General features: G+C 35.8%; 1 protein-coding gene across 2 annotated transcripts in view; it reads left to right on the top strand.

The window, feature by feature from the left end:
- Positions 1-8073: 8073 nt before the first annotated feature.
- LOC125228607 (serine/threonine-protein phosphatase rdgC) overlaps positions 8074-18559 on the top strand; it is a 158190-nt gene continuing 147704 nt past the window's right edge. For both annotated transcript variants that reach the window (XM_048133246.1, XM_048133245.1), the window contains exon 1: positions 8074-8242. The gene's annotated coding sequence lies outside the window, so the exon portion shown is untranslated. The remainder of the gene's footprint in view (positions 8243-18559) is intronic.

Raw genomic sequence — 18559 nt, 5'->3', positions numbered from 1 at the left:
AAAAATTTTTTTCATCATTTTCATACATAATAAATGAATTTATTACCGTGAGAGACCCTTAAGAATAAAATTCAAGTTAGCGTCAAGTGATTTACGGCACATGTCAAAACAAATAACATTAGGAATTGGTAAAGGCTGCCACACATATGTTTAGTAATTATCTTTATTTTTTTAATAACTTGATAACCGCAAGAGTTAAGACACTAGTTTCTTTTCTTAGAGAAATTAATTGTGTTTGATGTAAAGAATCTTCCCTTACAGTTCACGGAATTCAATAAAAACAGGGTGTATAAATCTGTGAATAGTAAATCTGTCAATATAGTGATCAGTTCAAGTAACTGCTTACTTAATATAACTTATAGCATAGCACGCAAGGTAATAGGTACCTTAGCAACTACGAACATCTGACTCTATATCCACTCTAGAATACATTAAGATTTCAATTAATTTTCTTTGCAATAACAGGCAAATTCTTTTCTAGATAAAATTGAATACTTTGGCCCTCGCTTAATCAACTAAAAATATTACTTACAGCATTCACAGTACGATGTAAAGTCCGACTGTAAGATCAGATTCAAAAAGTCCTCTACCACATACCATTTAGATTTAGAATGGCTTTAAAGTTGTAGCCAGAGGCTAACATAGTTGCGGCTATTAGGACTTGATGAAATTTTCCAAAGCTGCCTTCTTTGTGGACTTAGGTATTCTTCCATTGTCTAGGATCACACAGGTCATTCGCTCTGAAATAAATTTATTTTAAATCCGCTGGCGAGGATTGGAGTTCTTTCAGTAATATCTTGGTTGAAACAATTTATCTTAAAGGCTTTAGAAGTAATAAATTAAGAGGTGTAATTGTGAGAATAATTTGAATAAAAGTTTTAAGGCGTGTTTTGATTAAAATGTAAGGTTTTAAAAGTTCGGTTACTAACATAATTTTTAAGAAAAAAAGCCTCATTTTAGGTTTCTGGTGAAAGATACTTGCGTGCTTTTTTTTTAAAGTGTTGAAAAAAATGATAAAAATATAAAAATAACTAATTTAGTTTAACAAATTAACATTTTTAGCAATTAAAGTCCGTGAGAACCTACACTCACGGATTTTAATTGCTGATGCTTTCAAACATCAAATCTGTTAGTGTGTTTCCTTCAGCTGGTGCTGAATTGCTTTTTCCAGCGGCTCGTCAAATTAAAGGCAGTTTAACTGTGGCGTCAGACTTCTCGAATAGGTGTCGTTAACCGCCTCGGGGTCGACAGAGACGCTACCATGAGCCTTTGGAATAGGTACAATGTACATTGAGCTGCAAATTTGCATGGAGAAATTATGAATGAATTCATTGACAAATTCGCCATGCACTTTTGCAACTCACTGTACGTTACTTGATTGCGTTTACGTCACGGAAAAAAGTGTGTGATTTTAGGGATTACGGTTCGTTACAACCAAATTTTATAATACCATGTTCCTAAAACGTCGCAATAATTGCAATGCCAAAACAGACTAGTCTCATAAGGTCTAAAACTTGAAATGACTTAAGTAAACCTACTTACTTCTCAAATTATCGTACCTAAATATTCCCAAAATGTCTAAAAGTCAATAGTTATTTGTTATACAAGGGGCAAAGTTGTATTTTAACGCCGAGTGTGGAATTCAAAAACGAGCAAGTGAAAGGATTCTATAGTTGAACCACGAGCGAAGCGAGTGGTTCGAGAATAGAATCCTGAACTTGCGAGTTTTTTAACACACGAGAAGTAAAATACATTTGCACCGAGTGTAACTCAAAACTTTTCTCCTCACTATAGCGAGGAAACTAAAACGCAAAAAATGCGTTTATCACTGCTTCCAGTAGTTCCACAGGTGGTAAATCATCTTTATTACTAGATTCACCTACTTTTAGCAATTTTAAAGCAGTTAATTTGACTTTATTCAAGGTCAAATTACTTTACCCACTAGTGGATAAAATGCGTTTTTACCCGCTGGTGTTAAAGGACAAAACACGTGTTTCCGAGCTAGTGAGCGGAAAATTAACTTACCTAAAACCAAAACCACTTTCTCAAAATGCCTAAAATGCAGTATCCACGAAAACTGTATTTTTACAGTTTTTCATAAATAGTTAGCATTAATTAATTCACAGATGTCATAAATACTAATATACCATAGATCAAGCAAACGTATCTACTTAGCGTGTCAAATGAACTCTGTAAAATCCACTGAGTTGTCTGTATTTAATCGCAGCTTGCAGCTTTCGGGCGTCAATTTTTATAAGTTGAAGTCAACAAAAACATTAAAAATGCCTCGTTACGTGGTATTTAATTGCAACAATTCAAAAATTATGAACACTCAAGGGCCTGAGAGATATTTAAAATCACAGGCCAGTAACAACTTCAGTACAAAATCTGACACGCTCGGCCGCCACCATACATATGGGTTAGATGAACTTGTTTCTTCTATCTAAATTTAGTTCTGTGAATTAATTAAATGAATACTAAAGTTAATAATAAAACACAGTGCAAGAAATATAAAGCACACAGTACATAAAATGTTAGGTATTCTGTCAAAATGTATTTTGAATTTTGGTTCTTATACAACTACCTAGGTACCTACTACATTTCGGATATAAGTATTAGATGTCATTTTGGCATTTTGATGTAACTACTGAAAATTGGTATTTTTGTAATTTTAGACATTTTACCACTAATCCGTTGTAACGAACCGTAATCATTTTAGGTTCTAATAAGTATCTAAACTATCTAACATATAACCGTTTGGGGCGATTCATTCTCTCCGTACAATTAATTATATTTTAATGTAATTTTCCGTATATCGTTTACGTTTTCGAGTAACATATAAAAAAAACCCATGGTAGCTACACAGTTCGCCACCCCCAGACTGATTGGCTCCAAATATTCCTTTGCTATTTTTGCAAATTGTGTCCCTTTTTAGAGATAAATCGTGTTTCACGCTTTGATCACAGACATCAATCTAAGTAAATCACAAAAATGGATGGAGGGTAGGTTATTACGTTTATTTTAATTTTTTTCATTTTTAGCATTTTCTTTTGTTTAGGTATATTAAAATTAATTTAGTTATGTAGACAAAAAAATGCTTTCGTAAACTAAAATAAATTGTTGAACTGAGAGTTTCATTTTTCCACTCACTAAACATTGTTGGGAAGATATCTCTCTTTATATTAAGGCCGCCTGCTGAATATCCTCTGTCTTTATTTTTGTGTGTTTAATGTTTCATGTTGCGGTTGCATGCAATGAAGACAGTTGTATTGTAAATATTATGGTGTGAACACAAGTTAGATTAGTAATACACTAAATTATGAATCCATACTTACTAATACTTATACTTACTTACTTACTAATATTATAAATGCGAAAGTAACTCTGTCTGTCTGTCTGTCTGTCTGTTACGCTTTCCCGCTTAAACCACGCAACCGATTTTGATGAAATTTGGAACAGACAATCTTTAGACCCTGAGACAGAACATAGGCTACTTTTTATTTCGAAAAAAAGGGATGAAGGGGTTGAAAAAGAGGTTGAAAGTTTGTATGGGATTTCTTAATTTTAAATGATAAAACCATGAAACTTTATATTTTAGCACTTGATAAGAAATCATTAAACATATATTTAAAGTCACATACAGGTCGAACGCGATTAATTAACATTATTTTTACCTTTAAAATAAACATGGTGGGAAATAAACATTAACTAAAAGCGGGTAGATTATATTTATTTGTCTACCCCGAACATTTATATAAATTAATATCGGGTAGTTTTGTGTTGTTTACATCTCCAGTGACATTTTGCTGGGACGTCAGTCTTCCGCGACCACGGCCAGTGCAACCTGGCCGAAACGTTGGGAAAAAAACCGCCTTCAAAAATAAGCGCGTTACAAAACACGGAGAAACTAAAAAGCCAAAAATAATAAACCTTTCAATTCAGATTTCTTATCGTATTGCAATAAGCTAAACATCCAAATTATAAACAAATCAATTATTTTTGTAGTCGGTACCAGACCTGTTCGTCGCCTTGCTATTGCCTGTTTGACCCACCCAACCATACACAGGCTGGTACCGACTCCAAAAATAATTGAATTGTTTATAATTTGGATGTTTAGCTTATTGCAATACGATAAGAAATCTGAATTGAAAGGTTTATTATTTTTGGCTTTTTAGTTTCTCCGTGTTTTGTAACGCGCTTATTTTTGAAGGCGGTTTTATTTTTTGTTAAAAAGTTTATTTATTTGTTGATTTTTAGTGGTTCCTAGTGATATTATATGTATCAGTCCGAATACATGTACAGTAGTGAAAGAATTATCCTTTAACTCCTAACCATTGAGGAGTTGACCTTCCATCATCAGCTCAGTTGATTTTTAGTGGTTCCTAGTGATATTATATGTATCAGTCCGAATACATGTACAGTAGTGAAATAATTATCCTTAAACTCCTAACCATTGAGGAGTTGACCTTCCATCATCAGCTCAGCCACATAAAATTATTACCATCAGACGTAAATACTGGTGTACCTTTGAAAAATATACTAAAAACATTACATGTGCCTATAACATTTGAAGAGTTCCCTCGATTTCTCCAGGATCCCATCATCAGACCCTGACTTGGTGCCAATGGGACCATCTCGGGGTTATACCGGTTCGATCAAAAAAAAAATTTTGAAAATCGGTCCACGATTCTCGGAGATATCGAGTAACATACATACAAAAAAATAATAAAAAAAAAAAACATTCAGTCGAATTGAGAACCTCCTCCTTTTTTGAAGTCGGTTAAAAAGGTAAAAATAATGTTAATTAATCGCGTTCGACCTGTATGTGACTTTAAATATGTGTACAAAGCGCGAGAACTTAAAGTGTTATATCATTAAACATCTTAATAAGGGATAGGAATAGGGATAGGGATAGGGATAGCGATAGGGATAGCGATAGGGAAAGCGATAGGGATAGCGATAGCGATAGCGATACGGATACGGATACGGATACGGATACGGATATGGATACGGATACGGATACGGATACGGATACGGATACGGATAATATGGGTATCGTTAGCGGGATACGGATAATCGGTCGGCGGTCTCTTACAATCAATGTGCTCTAAGACGATCGTTGTTTGCTTGCTTGAAGATAACGTTTGCGATAAGTATAAGCAAAATGTAAAAAATTGTAAGGGATAATAGAAAAAAGTACTTTTTACCCACCGATCATAGTGTCGAAATACGGGCTATGTGGGATGTTTATAAAGGTTTCCCCAGCGTATATAGAATTACCTACGCTGTGGTCGATGTGTAATATTTCTACAATCATTGCAAGCAAAAGTATTATGTGCAATCGAAATAATCGCAGATAAATATACCTACAGAGAAACCTACGGTCCCTACGGATCCAAATGAAAATCTTAATGAATACTTTTATTACGCGGGCGAAGCCGCGGGTAAAAGCTAGTGTTAATATATTCTGAACTGGGAACAGTTCTCAATAATAATACTTCGGACCGGAACATTATTAATCTATTTGAAGGACAGAGGCTTTAACCAGTGGCTCAGATCGAAAGCCGAAACCGCCACAATGCGAGGACATTCTGAAATCGTAACGCCCTTTGACGAGTGAGCTATCTTTAGTCCGAGACTCCCTAAGAGAGTTTTCACATTATCCGATTCGATATCGGATATATGAAAGTATTAGTTACATTTACGCCGTGGAACCAGTGGAACACATCACTAGTGTGGACATATACACCCACATTAGGTTTCCTGTCCTATTTTAGTTAACTAATATCTTATTGTACCTCTAGATTATAGACGAGAAGTTTAAGTAAAATAATACCTACGAAGACGACATACGGTGCAAAAACCGATTACCGTTTTGTGATTACTGTGTGAAACGAGGTTTACGGAGATTAGTCATAAAACTGCTAGCACTCAATTTTTGCTTATGAACTATACTTATGAAAATACAAATAAAAACTTTTTAACAAAAAATAAAACCGCCTTCAAAAATAAGCGCGTTACAAAACACGGAGAAACTAAAAAGCAAAAAATAATAAACCTTTGAATTCAGATTTCTTATCGTATTGCAATAATCTAAACATCCACATTATAAACAAATCAATTATTTTTGTAGTCGGTACCAGACCTGTTCGTCGCCTTGCTATTGCCTATTTGCCCCACCCAACCATACGCAGGCTGGTACCGACTCCAAAAATAATTGATTTGTTTATAATTTGGATGTTTAGATTATTGCAATACGATAAGAAATCTGAATTCAAAGGTTTATTATTTTTTGCTTTTTAGTTTCTCCGTGTTTTGTAACGCGCTTATTTTTGAAGGCGGTTTTATTTTTTGTTAAAAAGTTTGTTTATTTGTTGATTTTTAGTGGTTCCTATTGATATTATATGCATCAGTCCGAATATATGCACACTAGTGAAAGAATTATCCTTTAACTCCTAACCATTGAGGAGTTGACCTTCCATCATCAGCTCAGCCACATAAAATTATTACCATCAGGCGTAAATACTGGTGTACCTTTGAAAAATACACTAAAAACATTACATGTGCCTATAACATTTGAATTCCCTCGATTTCTCCAGGATCCCATCATCAGACCCCGACTTGGTGCCAATGGGACCATCTCGGGGTTATACCCGTACGATCAAAAAAAAAATTTTGAAAATCGGTCCACAATTCTCGGAGATATCGAGTAACATACATACAAAAAAAAAAAAAAAAACATTCAGTCGAATTGAGAACCTCCTCCTTTTTTTTTGAAGTCGGTTAAAAACACATTGATACCAAGTAAGTATAACATTACTTGAGCGAAAATCATTTTCCAAAAGACTTTTAGATAGAACTACAGCAATCTGTCATTTTTAGGGTTCCGTAGTCAACTAGGAACCCTTATAGTTTCGCCATGTCTGTCTGTCCGTCCGTCCGTCCGTCCGTCCGTCCGTCCGTCCGTCCGCGGATAATCTCAGTAACCGTAGGCACTAGAAAGCTGAAATTTGGTACCAATATGTATATTAATCACGCCAACAAAGTGCAAAAATAAAAAATGGAAAAAAATGTTTTATTAGGGTACCCCCCCTACATGTAAAGTGGGGGCTGATATTTTTTTTTCATTCCAACCCCTAAGTGTGATATATTGTTGGATAGGTATTTAAAAATGAAGAAGGGTTTACTAAGATCGTTTTTTGATAATATTAATAGTTTTAGAAATAATCGCTTCTAAAGGAAAAAAAAGTGCGTCCCCCCCCCTCTAACTTTTGAACCCTATGTTCAAAAAATATGAAAAAAATCACAATAGTAGAACATTATAAAAACTTTCTAGGAAAATTGTTTTGAACTTGATAGGTTCAGTAGTTTTTGAGAAAAATACGGAAAACTACGGAACCCTACACTGAGCGTGGCCCGACACGCTCTTGGCCGGTTTTTATTTAAAGTCACCAAAATAGTCACAATGCAACAGCGTTATAGATATAGTACAGAGGCTGTTTATTTTCGTCCCTCCTGTTCGGGAAGGGTCAGCTTTTTAATTGTTCACAGAATGCAAATGTGAGTGTGTTTAGTAAAACGTCCCACTTTGTCGATTACTATTAAGGCGAGATTTACTTGTATCTTTATATGAATAAACTGACAAAGCGGCTTTACAGAAATCGGCAAAGTTATCCCGTGCACTCACAAATTTTCATTGTATTTTATCACGTATTGTCTAGATTGTAATGTAGATTAGTGCTGAGTTAGTTGTATGCTAGGTAATTTCACTTGGCAGTGTGTATCCGTACTAGTCCTACTACCGCTTATACCGTGTAAAATCTCGCGAGTCCCAGAACGCTCAAGTTTTTAAGATTTAAAATATCGATATTTTTTATTGTGTTCAAAAGCGAACAGCAAATTTGATCTCTCGATAAACAATAGACTATTGCACTGATATGATTGCCATTAAAACAGATAATGTACGATTCGCAACGCAACCCAATTTCGTAGTTCTGAAAGCTTGAAGCTGAAACGTAGCGCTGCGGGACGTAGCGTAGCGATCAGTATTCAGACTTCAGTCGCTCACGCTCTTTCAGCGGGGCAGGTTGGCCGCACTCAGGCTCGCGCTCCGCCGCTCGCCGGCAACTTTCCGACACTAACTTTTGACACAAGTGAAGTGGACATTTCGATAGCGTTACATATTTTTGATTGTGTTTTATGTTCATGTTTAGTTCCTTTTTAACCAACTTTTAGGACACCGGTAAGTTTAATTTAGCCATTAATTCCCTGATTCACGCGATTCTGGATTTACGATACACTTAAACGCTTGCGTTACGACACTGATTTATGGCATTGTCTCCGTTAATTCGGAGACTATTTTAATTCGCAGTTTTTAGCTGCGGCATCGGCCGGTTTAGAGTTAAATAATGCGGTAACATTTCAAAATATAGGATCAGGTAGGTATATACTGTTGTACTAAACATCTATTACAGTACCTAGGTACTGTAAACTTTTTACTACTACTGCTTCGAAAATAGTAGTGAAAACAGCAGGTAGTTTATATGTAAGTTTGTAATGATTTTATCGTTAGCACATTTTTGTGAAATGGAAATATATATAATTAAATAAATGGCTTCTACAAAAAACAACGTCGAAATTTATATTTTGTCAAAGATAAAGCAAATAAGAAATATTAAATAGTATAAAGATTATCACTTCCTCAGTACTTCGACCATCCGTTACGAGCAATTGAGATAAAAAGTGAATCGTATTTACATACATAAATTCACATCTGTATTCCCAAAAGGGGTTGGCAGAGCACATGATGTTTCGGTGCCATTCTTAGCAATTAACGGGTTGAAAGAAACCGAAAGTACCGAAACTGTGATTATCGCAATGACAGGTTGCTAGCCCATGTCACCCACATCATATGAATTCATACATAACATAATTGAATAAGAATCCCAGAGTGGCCAGAGTCGACTTCTACGACACTCATAGGAGGAAAGGAGGTGGCGAAATTCTTAGCCCGTCACCACACGGAGACATCGTGATCGTGAATCATATTTATACGAAGAAAAATAAGTCAAAAGGAAAATAAACAAACACAAGTAGGTATTTCAGTAATATACAATGTGAATAAACATTTAGGAAATTCTTGTTGGCTAGTTTGGCTACATTAGTTACTTACTATAAAGTATATCTACATGATTATTTTACTTACTTACCGACCTATTTTGGGATTTCCTAGAACTTAGTTTCCAAAACGATGCGTAGGTTTGCTACATACTTTTAATTAAAAGGTCAACTTATGACATTTTCCATAAAATTAATATAGAATATATAGATATTATTCTATGTAGGTATATGTATAAGAGTACCTACAATGCATAGTAGAGTAGGTAGGTATTTGCCTTATGGGAAATAGTCCAATATTCAAGTACTTCTTAAGAAATACAATAGTCAAGTATTTCTTAAGAAATAGTTAGGTCTGAAAACCGCTACAAACTTTTATAGTTTGTTGGGTCTCCAAAACTGTCGGGATACAGTAGCTCGGCCATAAACTTAAGCGAAATTACGTCATGTCATGTCATACCATATCTCATGACACTGATTGAAGAGACGAGTCTTCAGGCGGAATAATATCAGATTTCAGAATGTCCGCTAGGTTCTAGAATGCCATTCAACTAAGCTGGATTCTCCTGGATATCTCCGTTGTCTGTTGTTGTTTCGTCGTATCAAACGATAGAAGAATATGTCCAAACCAATACGAGTAATGTAATAAAAGGTAGAAAAATCAAAGTTGTAGAACAACGCACAGTTTAATAAAGTGATCCTAAAAATTTAACAACGATTTTATGTAAGCGGCAGCTCTACATTATTAGTTATTACCTATATCTATTTCACCTTCCAACTTTTACTAATCCGGAAGGGTTCTCTTCTCTCGGAGTGAGTTAGGTAACTGTTCTGAATTTGTCCCCAATCGGAATCCCATTAGTAAAATGCGTAACTTGCCTAATCCATGGTCTCTCCTTCGCTAAAATTGGCGTGCAAAATAATTTAAATTTAACTTCTTCCGCTTCGGTTGAGATTGTTGAGAACACTCTGAGAATTCATTAAGATCGCACAATTTGAGTGGTTAATCACGACTCCAGATTTATTAAAATATATGAGTTCAAAGGCGGTAAGAAAGATAAAGGGTCTTTTATTAATAACCTTATTTTACTTTTTCTTTAAATATGTACCTACCTATTACGAAATATTTTTCTGTGCTTTTGTCTCAATTGTTTATAATGTTTCTACCTATTTATTCAAGCTCTTATTGCAAACCAGATGCTCGTTATAATTATAACTACTATTTAGAATCTACGTAAGTATGTATGTATCGAAATGTGCGTTAGGCTCCAGAATGAGGAGGTAAAGTAGGTATTCAGTTGTGAGTTGTTACGATTTCTTTTTAAATGTAGTTTAGGGTCGAGTGGTTCAGTGATCACTTGATCAGTCGTAGGTGTGCTGTGAGCATTTGAGCTAACTCAACTTAAAATCGAAAAATAAAAAGTTTTTATAAATCAATTAATTAAAAAAAAATATTGTGACGGGAAAACATAAAGACTTCAAACATATCAGTTGCGATAAACGATACATTTATTTCATCCTACTGCATGTCGGTTTTCCAGAAGTGTTTATTACTGCTGGAAAGGATCAAAATAGGTTCAAATTATGTAGTTTTTGGGTCATACCTGTTTTATATGTATACACAGAAGCTTTGTTTGTTTAGTGGCAGTAATTAAAGTACCTACTCTAATTGGTAATTAAAGTTGCGGGATTTCACCCTCAGGAAATGTTCTCTCTGAAAGCCCTTTTATGACTGTGTGCAATTTAGGAAATATAGGAACTTTTAAACAAAAAACGTAGTTGTATTAAGCAGCTGCTTGTTGCACAAAATATACTGAGACAATTATTTTCCTCTTTTCGAATGATTGTTACCTTAATATTGTTGCTATTCTTATCACGCATAGGTAGGTAGTTAGTGGTGCTGTGGTTTTTAAAAATAACTAATTATTAATTAAAATATTTTTTTATCAAAAATATATTAAAAACCGCAATTTACGACTAGCTTGCATGATAACATGCTTTGTTTAACCTTATCGTCAAATATTTACGTCTATACTTATACACGTTAAACTTCCGTGAGACATATTCAAATAATTAATTGAAATACGGTTGTACTCACGTTATTATATCGCTATTGCTGCGACATGTTTCGGGCCAATTCGGAGGCCCCTCTTCAGGCGTATAGGAGTTCACGCGACGGCTAGACTCCGCAAACTGAACACGCCGCTCGCCGCTCCGCCCGCTGCGCGCGCGCTGATAGGACGGGGGAGTGGGGCGCAGAGCAGTCTGCTGCTGTAGTTGTTGTGTAGTTGTTGTCTATACTTATCGTCAAAAGTTATTATGGCATCAATTTCGAATCAAATATCTACAACAACCAAATATCTAACCACTGCAATATGAAAAATAATCATTAGTAATAGATTTCCAACGACAGTGGCAGTTGAGATCGTTTCTTGTTTGTGTGATTTATTTAAAAAAAAACGCATATATTGTATAAGAAAAAAAACCCGTACTGTTGAGGTTTGAACTCAACCAATTGAACTCGAAATCCATGTTTAGTGTCTATAAATTTAATTAAATAATTAAAGTAGCTTCCTAAAGGGATGTCACTGTTTATTCGTCGGGTGTACAAATCTAAATGAGCGTGAGTTTTAATCGGGTTTTACTTAGATTTTTTTTTCTCGCTAAACAGTCTATCACAAAGAAGCATATACTAAAGGAAAATATCAACATTTATTAATCGGTGTAAAATTGCAATCAATACTAAGTAGACAACGATATACACCATATTTTTATTGAATTCCGTTAACTTCGGCATACAGTTAGGTCCATTATAGGAAACAGAATAGCATAGTTCGTCTTTTTAAATTCGTAATTTTTTTCTGAAAAATCCTATACACCTGCGATAGATGTTACATAAATTGCTGATAAGAAACGGACTTTGCGTGTTCGATATGCGATTGAAATGTCGTAGTTTTGACACTTACTTATTGTGAGTTAATTGCAAAGCCCAGGCGCAGGTGTATGGTTTTTTTTTAGAAAAAAATACAAATTTAAGAAGACTAACTATTGTAACTATCATATTCTGTTTCCTATAATGGACCTAACTATATGCCGAAGTTAACGGAATTCAATAAAAACACGGTGTATATAAAACACAAATTCGCAAGTACATAGAAAACACCCACAACACGACTTGAGAACAAATATCTGTGCTCATCACACAAATAATTGCCCTTAATTAATTACCTACCCAGTTGAATTGCGGGTAAAACTCGATTAGACCAAATAAAAACCGGCCAAGTGCGAGTCGGGCTCGCGCACAAAGGGTTCCGTAGCAGCAAATATAATAAACCAATAACTTAACCAAAATTACAGTTAAATCAACCTATCTCAAAAACTATAAGAGATACTTTGATCAAACCAAAAATCGTTGAAAGAGTTAATTAGCATGCATCACCTCTATTTTTTTTAGAATTTTATACCCCGTAGTTATAAAAATAGAGGGGGGGGACATACTTTTTACGACTTTGAGAGCTGATATCTCAAAAACCGTTCACTTTAAGAAAAATGTTTTTTAGAAAACTTTATATCATTTTAAAAGACCTTTCCATTGATACCCCACACGGGTATGTACATCGAAAAAAAAATTTTCATCCCTCAGTTACATGTATGGGGGCCCCACCCCCAATTCTTTTTTACTATTTAGTGTCATAATTTTGTAGCGGTTCATACAACACATATTCCCATCAAATTTCATCACTGTAGTACTTATAGTTTCCGAGTAAATCGGCTGTGACAGACGGACAGACGGACAGACGGACAGACGGACAGACGGACATGACGAAACTATAAGGGTTCCGTTTTTGCCATTTTGGCTACGGAACCCTAAAAATGTATCACTCAGATTTTCCCACTGAAGAATAAGAGTGATATTATCCTCCCACACCTCGATCTTCGCTGCGCTGTCGCGGGTAACCTAGCCAACATCACTATCGCTTACGATCCGTAGCTAGCTCCCTATCGCTTCTCTGAAGTGGCGCGACAGAGCCAGACTGCGTTTCGATCGTCACGTAACGTCAACGATTGTCACTTCGGCTAGGCCGGTGCTCTCCACTGAACTGCAATGCGTCAGTGGACTTGTGAATGAGGGTACAACGGAATCGAAAATTGCCCTGTTTGTTATCTGTGTGCTCTATTGGTTTTCTGTCTGATGATTTCGCTGTCGCTTCTTGTTATGTATTAAGTGTGAGGGAACAGTTACACAAATAAATTATTAAGGATTTTGATTCTTTGACTTGCTTTTAATAGCTATTCACGTAGGTATAAAATTCATATACATGTATCAAGAAATATGTGTACATACTGTATGTACGTGATGTGTAAATTACGATAAACAACCATGTAATGTAATAAAAAAAAAGATGAAAAGCCGGTAATGTAAAATTAACGATCTTATTTTGTTTGGTCAGCTTTAAATAGGGTGCCATTAAGGAGTGGCTGTAATTCGGGTAATGCTCGAGTGTTACGCCGTGGCTTGCGTGGGCGACGGTCGCGCGATGGTCGCGCGACGGCGATGCGACGCATACGAAATCAAACCTTATCGATATGGAAGTATGAGACGCGACGGCGACGGTCCGACCGCCACGCAAGACACGGCGTTATGACACTTAATATACTAACCAACCGGTATGGTAACGGCCGGATTTGTTTATAAATATGGGCCATTGTTGGTTGGTGCCATTGGTGCCAATCGTTTACGCACTCCCTAACATATCGTAGTTATATCTCTCTACCGCTCTTCTGTATTTTGCGAAAGATACATAGATACTTACCTATGACTACGATACGCTACGAAGAGTAAAGCCAAGCAGATCTCCTGTACATTTTATTGAGATGAAGTGGTCCACACAACAGTCATGTGAAATCAGAGTGACATACGTTACCCTAAAATGCTGAGTATCGATTATTAGATAGTATAGACATACAATACAAGGCTATAAATAAATCCAAGCTTTAATTAAACTGTCAGCGAAATTTGTTAAGCGCGGAATTCGGGTAATGCTCGAGTGTTATGACACATAATATAACTAACCGGTATGGTAACGGCCGGATTTGTTTATAAATATGGGCCATTGTTGGTTGGCGCATCAGGGCGGGTAGACAAGGTGCCAATCGTTTACGCACTCCCTAACATATCGTAGTTATATTTCTCTACCGCTCTTCTGTATTTTGCGAAAGATACATAGATACTTACCTATAACTACTATACGCTGCGAAGAGTAAAGCCAAGCAGATCTCCTGTACATTTTATTAAGATGAAGTGGTCCACACAAAAGTCATGTGAAATCAGAGTGATATACGTTACCCTAAAATGCTGAGTATCGATTATTAGATAGTATAGACATACAATAGAAGGCTATAAATAAATCCAAGCTTTAATTAAACTGTCAGCGAAATTTGTCAAGCGCGGATACTCGTAATAATTATCGTTTCGTAACTCTGTTATGAGAAACCCTACGAAGGAATATCCTGTCTTTTACATGTATTTATTGTTACACTAATATAGGTAAATAGGTACCTAACACACGACGGGGTGTCTCTTGTAGCAAATTTTTTTCATAGTAATTAGCACAGTCGCTAATTACATGTATCTTGAATCATGTAAAAAATATATTATTTACCTATATGTGGTATAGGTATTTTATATGTATACATACATACATATATGACAAAAACGAATCCCTGATTTCCCTTGGTCTCGCGGTATCACGCGTCGTTAGTTGTTTATTTTTTATGCGATTGTTTCCTACTGAAAGAAAAAACAGCGTATGTAAAAAACAAAGTCATCTAAGTACTTCTACACATTTTTGTTAAAAGCGCCCGTTGAATAGGTATTTACAGAATTATTACTGTCAACGTCAAATATGTAGCATATCATAGTAAATACCATCTCTCGACATAGGATTTAAATATTTGAACCTGAGTTTTGACAATTTGGCCTATGACAACATGCCCTCTGAACTATAATAAATGTTTCCTCATGGTTCCCAGGTACGTTTTTTCTTAGACTTTATTCGTCTTTTACGGAGTTTTTAGGTCTTTGGTATTACCTACTTAGTTGAAAGAGAGCGTGGGTGGGGTCAGCCTTGCACGAGCTCGTAAGGTAAATTAAATCCTAGAAAGCAACCACTGACTGCTTTGGCTTCACCTTCATTTGGATATTTTCAAATGTAATTAGTCTGTCGTAAGAAAACTTTAAAGTTAATTTTAACTTTATCAACTAGGCATAACTACTTTAAATTTCGCAAGGCTAGTTGGTTGGCTGGAAGGTTGTTTCGCAAGGCTTTTATCAACATATACCTAGTTAACTAAATATACCTAAACTGTAATATGTATGTGGTAGACGCCCGGGCCCGTTTATGTCAATATTATTTGTAAACGCAAGAATGAATTTATTATAATATGAGTAAGAAACTAAGAAACTCTTTAAACGATCGTACTTACCTAACCAATAAAAGTACCGCAGATGTTTTGGAGAAAAGATGCTGTCGCGAGTCGCGAGTTTTAAATGATTCGATCAATCGTTCATTAGGTATTCATTATACAAATACATAGTAAGGGAGCCTAAGAGGGTATTATTGGATTTACTTGAGCCGCTCAGATTAAGCTATATTATAGAGGATTCATTGCTCTTGAAACATGACCTATATTTTTTTTTAATACTACGTCGATGGCAAACAAGCATACGGCCCGGCTGATGTAAAGCGGTCACCGTAACCTATGGACGCCTGCAACTCAAACAGTGTCACATGCGCGTTGCCACCCCATTAGAAACTTGTACATTCCCTTTTGCTGTGTTAAGTACACAGCAAAAAGGAGTGAAAAAGGAGTGGGAGTGAGGAGGAAGGAGTGAAAGGAAGGATTTAAAAATAATGACTGTTAAGAATTTAGCGACCTATGTGCGAGTGGTAGGGTCAAAAGTTAAGTGTGTTACTTGACCTTAGCTTGACACGCTAGATCCCCGCATTCCGCACGTTCTCCGTATAAACTGGCAGATTAACATACCCATTTAAGTCTTTTTAACCGCCGCCTCAAATCTCTCAAAAGAAGGTGGTTCTCTATTCGTCTGTATTTTTTTTACTTTTATTTTTTTTAATGTTTGTTCCTCGATTACGTCGTTACTGGACCGATTTTGAAAAATTTTTTTTTGATTGAATGTATATGCATACAGATTGGTCCCATTTTTCTCAGAACCCAGTTCTGATGATGGGATCCTGGAGAAATCGAGGAACTCCTCAAATCTGAAAGGCATAGATATGACGATTTTTGTGTTTTTAAAGGAACAGCATGCATTTACGTACGGAACAGTGACTTTTGGTGCAGTGGAACTGCTGATGATGGTCAGAATGGAACTCCTCAAATCTGAACGGCGGCACGCTTATAGTGACTTTGGTATTTTTATAAGAACAGCATGCACTTACGTCCAGAACAGTGATATTTGGTGCAGTGGAACTCCTGATGATGGTCAGAACGGAACTCCTCAAATCTAAACGCACGCTTATAGTGACTTTGGTATTTTTATAAGAACAGCATGCACTTACGTCCAGAATAGTGACATTTGGTGCAGTGGAACTGCAGATGATGGTCAGAACCGAACTCCTCAAATCTGAACGGCACACTTATAGTGACTTTGGTATTTTTATAAGAACAGCATGCATTTAAGTTCAGAACAGTAACATTTATTTAGTTATATTTGTTAAGCATATTGACTTTTCAAGTCAAATTTTGTCAAGCTTCAATTTCTTAAAATCGGATTCATGAGGAAATGAGGAAACTCCTCAAACCTTAACGGTATACGTATATTGATTTTTGTTGCCATCAAATAATTAAAGCTTTAAAAGCAGTTTAAAAAAATACCTACACATTTATACATAATCCAACATTCGCAAGTAGCTTTCACCAGAACCCCAAAGGCGGCGGTTTTTTTTTCTTAAAAAATATTATAAGAGTAATGTTGTGGGACAGAGATTATTAATATACTGAATTCCGAAGACGCTTTTAGGCTCGCTAAAAATGAAACCTTAGGTACACATATGATCTGTTTTCCGTGTTGTCTATGTTTTTAAACCGAAATCTCCACACTGTTATAGCACATTTAGCCCCTCCCCTCATAACGTTGTGCGACATTGTACTAGTATATGAACAGACACGCCGTGACAGATTCGATGGAAAAGCTTTCAAAGTCATTTGTCATCCTTATTTAACTTTTGGCTCCATTCACGATATAGCCAAGCGCGTGTTGTGCCATATATTAAGGAGGGTTCTATCTATATTGACATAAGAATCGATCGTTAGGGAACTATTTAACTTATGGAGCAATGTATTAGAATTTAAATAGTATGATATATGCGTTTAACATTTAGAGCTTAGAACACAATTTTATTCGTGGTAGTAGATTATAAACATCATTTTTATAGTATTTTATGCATCCGGTGTTTAAGAGATGTCAAAGAAAGCGAGTTGGTGTTGGTATAAATTTGAAGCATAGCATAATAAAGACGTCACGAGTATTTTTTGACTCACAAGTAAAGGAACCCAACTGTACGGCTCCGATTTGATTTTTCACATCTAAAGTATAAATCATTGTTTTTTCGCTCGCTCTTGCACGTTGTGGTATTGGGTGGAGCGAGATGCACGACAACTAAACGTATCATTCAGATATTTCTGATCAGAGTACGGTACGTTTCAATTGGCCCAGTGTAAACGTCCCCAAGCACACCAACTTGAAACATACCACACACACCACAATGGAAATACTGATGATGACCAGAATGAAAAATTTAATGACTGTCAATTAATTTTTTTATTCTGGTCTTCATCAGTATTTCCATAATATGTATTTAATAAATGGTTTCCTTTTTAGATGAAAAAAAGTCACCCAGCCAGTTTGGCTTCCGAACCGAACCCTAAAATGTTTCCGTATCCCAACGGCTAATTCGGAACTGTTTTTAACCTACTGTTTCAGCTCGAATACAAATGACGTAATTAATGACTTAATTGGATTAAAACCGGTAATACCTTAGTTAAAATATAAGGAATTTGGGGATTATGCGAGTTTCATAACAAGAAACCACAAAAGGGTCTAACCTAATTTGTTGACTAAAAAAAAATAGTAGCTTGACTGAAATTATAGGTGCTATTGAATAATTAACAGTTACCGATGCACCTGATTCCTGACTTGCCGTATTCTTGTTTCGTCATGTTTACTTTAGAACGTCATAATTCGAATATGAGGTAATCTGATGAAACAAAAATCTTCCGAATCGGGAACTAACCCAACGCGAGGGTTTCCTAGATTATTGAGCTCAGGTCAGGTCATGTCAGATGTGCACCTGACATTGAATCGATTTGTATGATGAACACAGATATTTGTTCCGGAGTCATGAAAGTTTTCTACATT

The sequence above is a fragment of the Leguminivora glycinivorella genome, chromosome 8 (assembly GCF_023078275.1).
Source record: "Leguminivora glycinivorella isolate SPB_JAAS2020 chromosome 8, LegGlyc_1.1, whole genome shotgun sequence".
NCBI lineage: Eukaryota > Metazoa > Arthropoda > Insecta > Lepidoptera > Tortricidae > Leguminivora > Leguminivora glycinivorella.
This window is presented reverse-complemented; position numbering and strand designations above follow the sequence as displayed.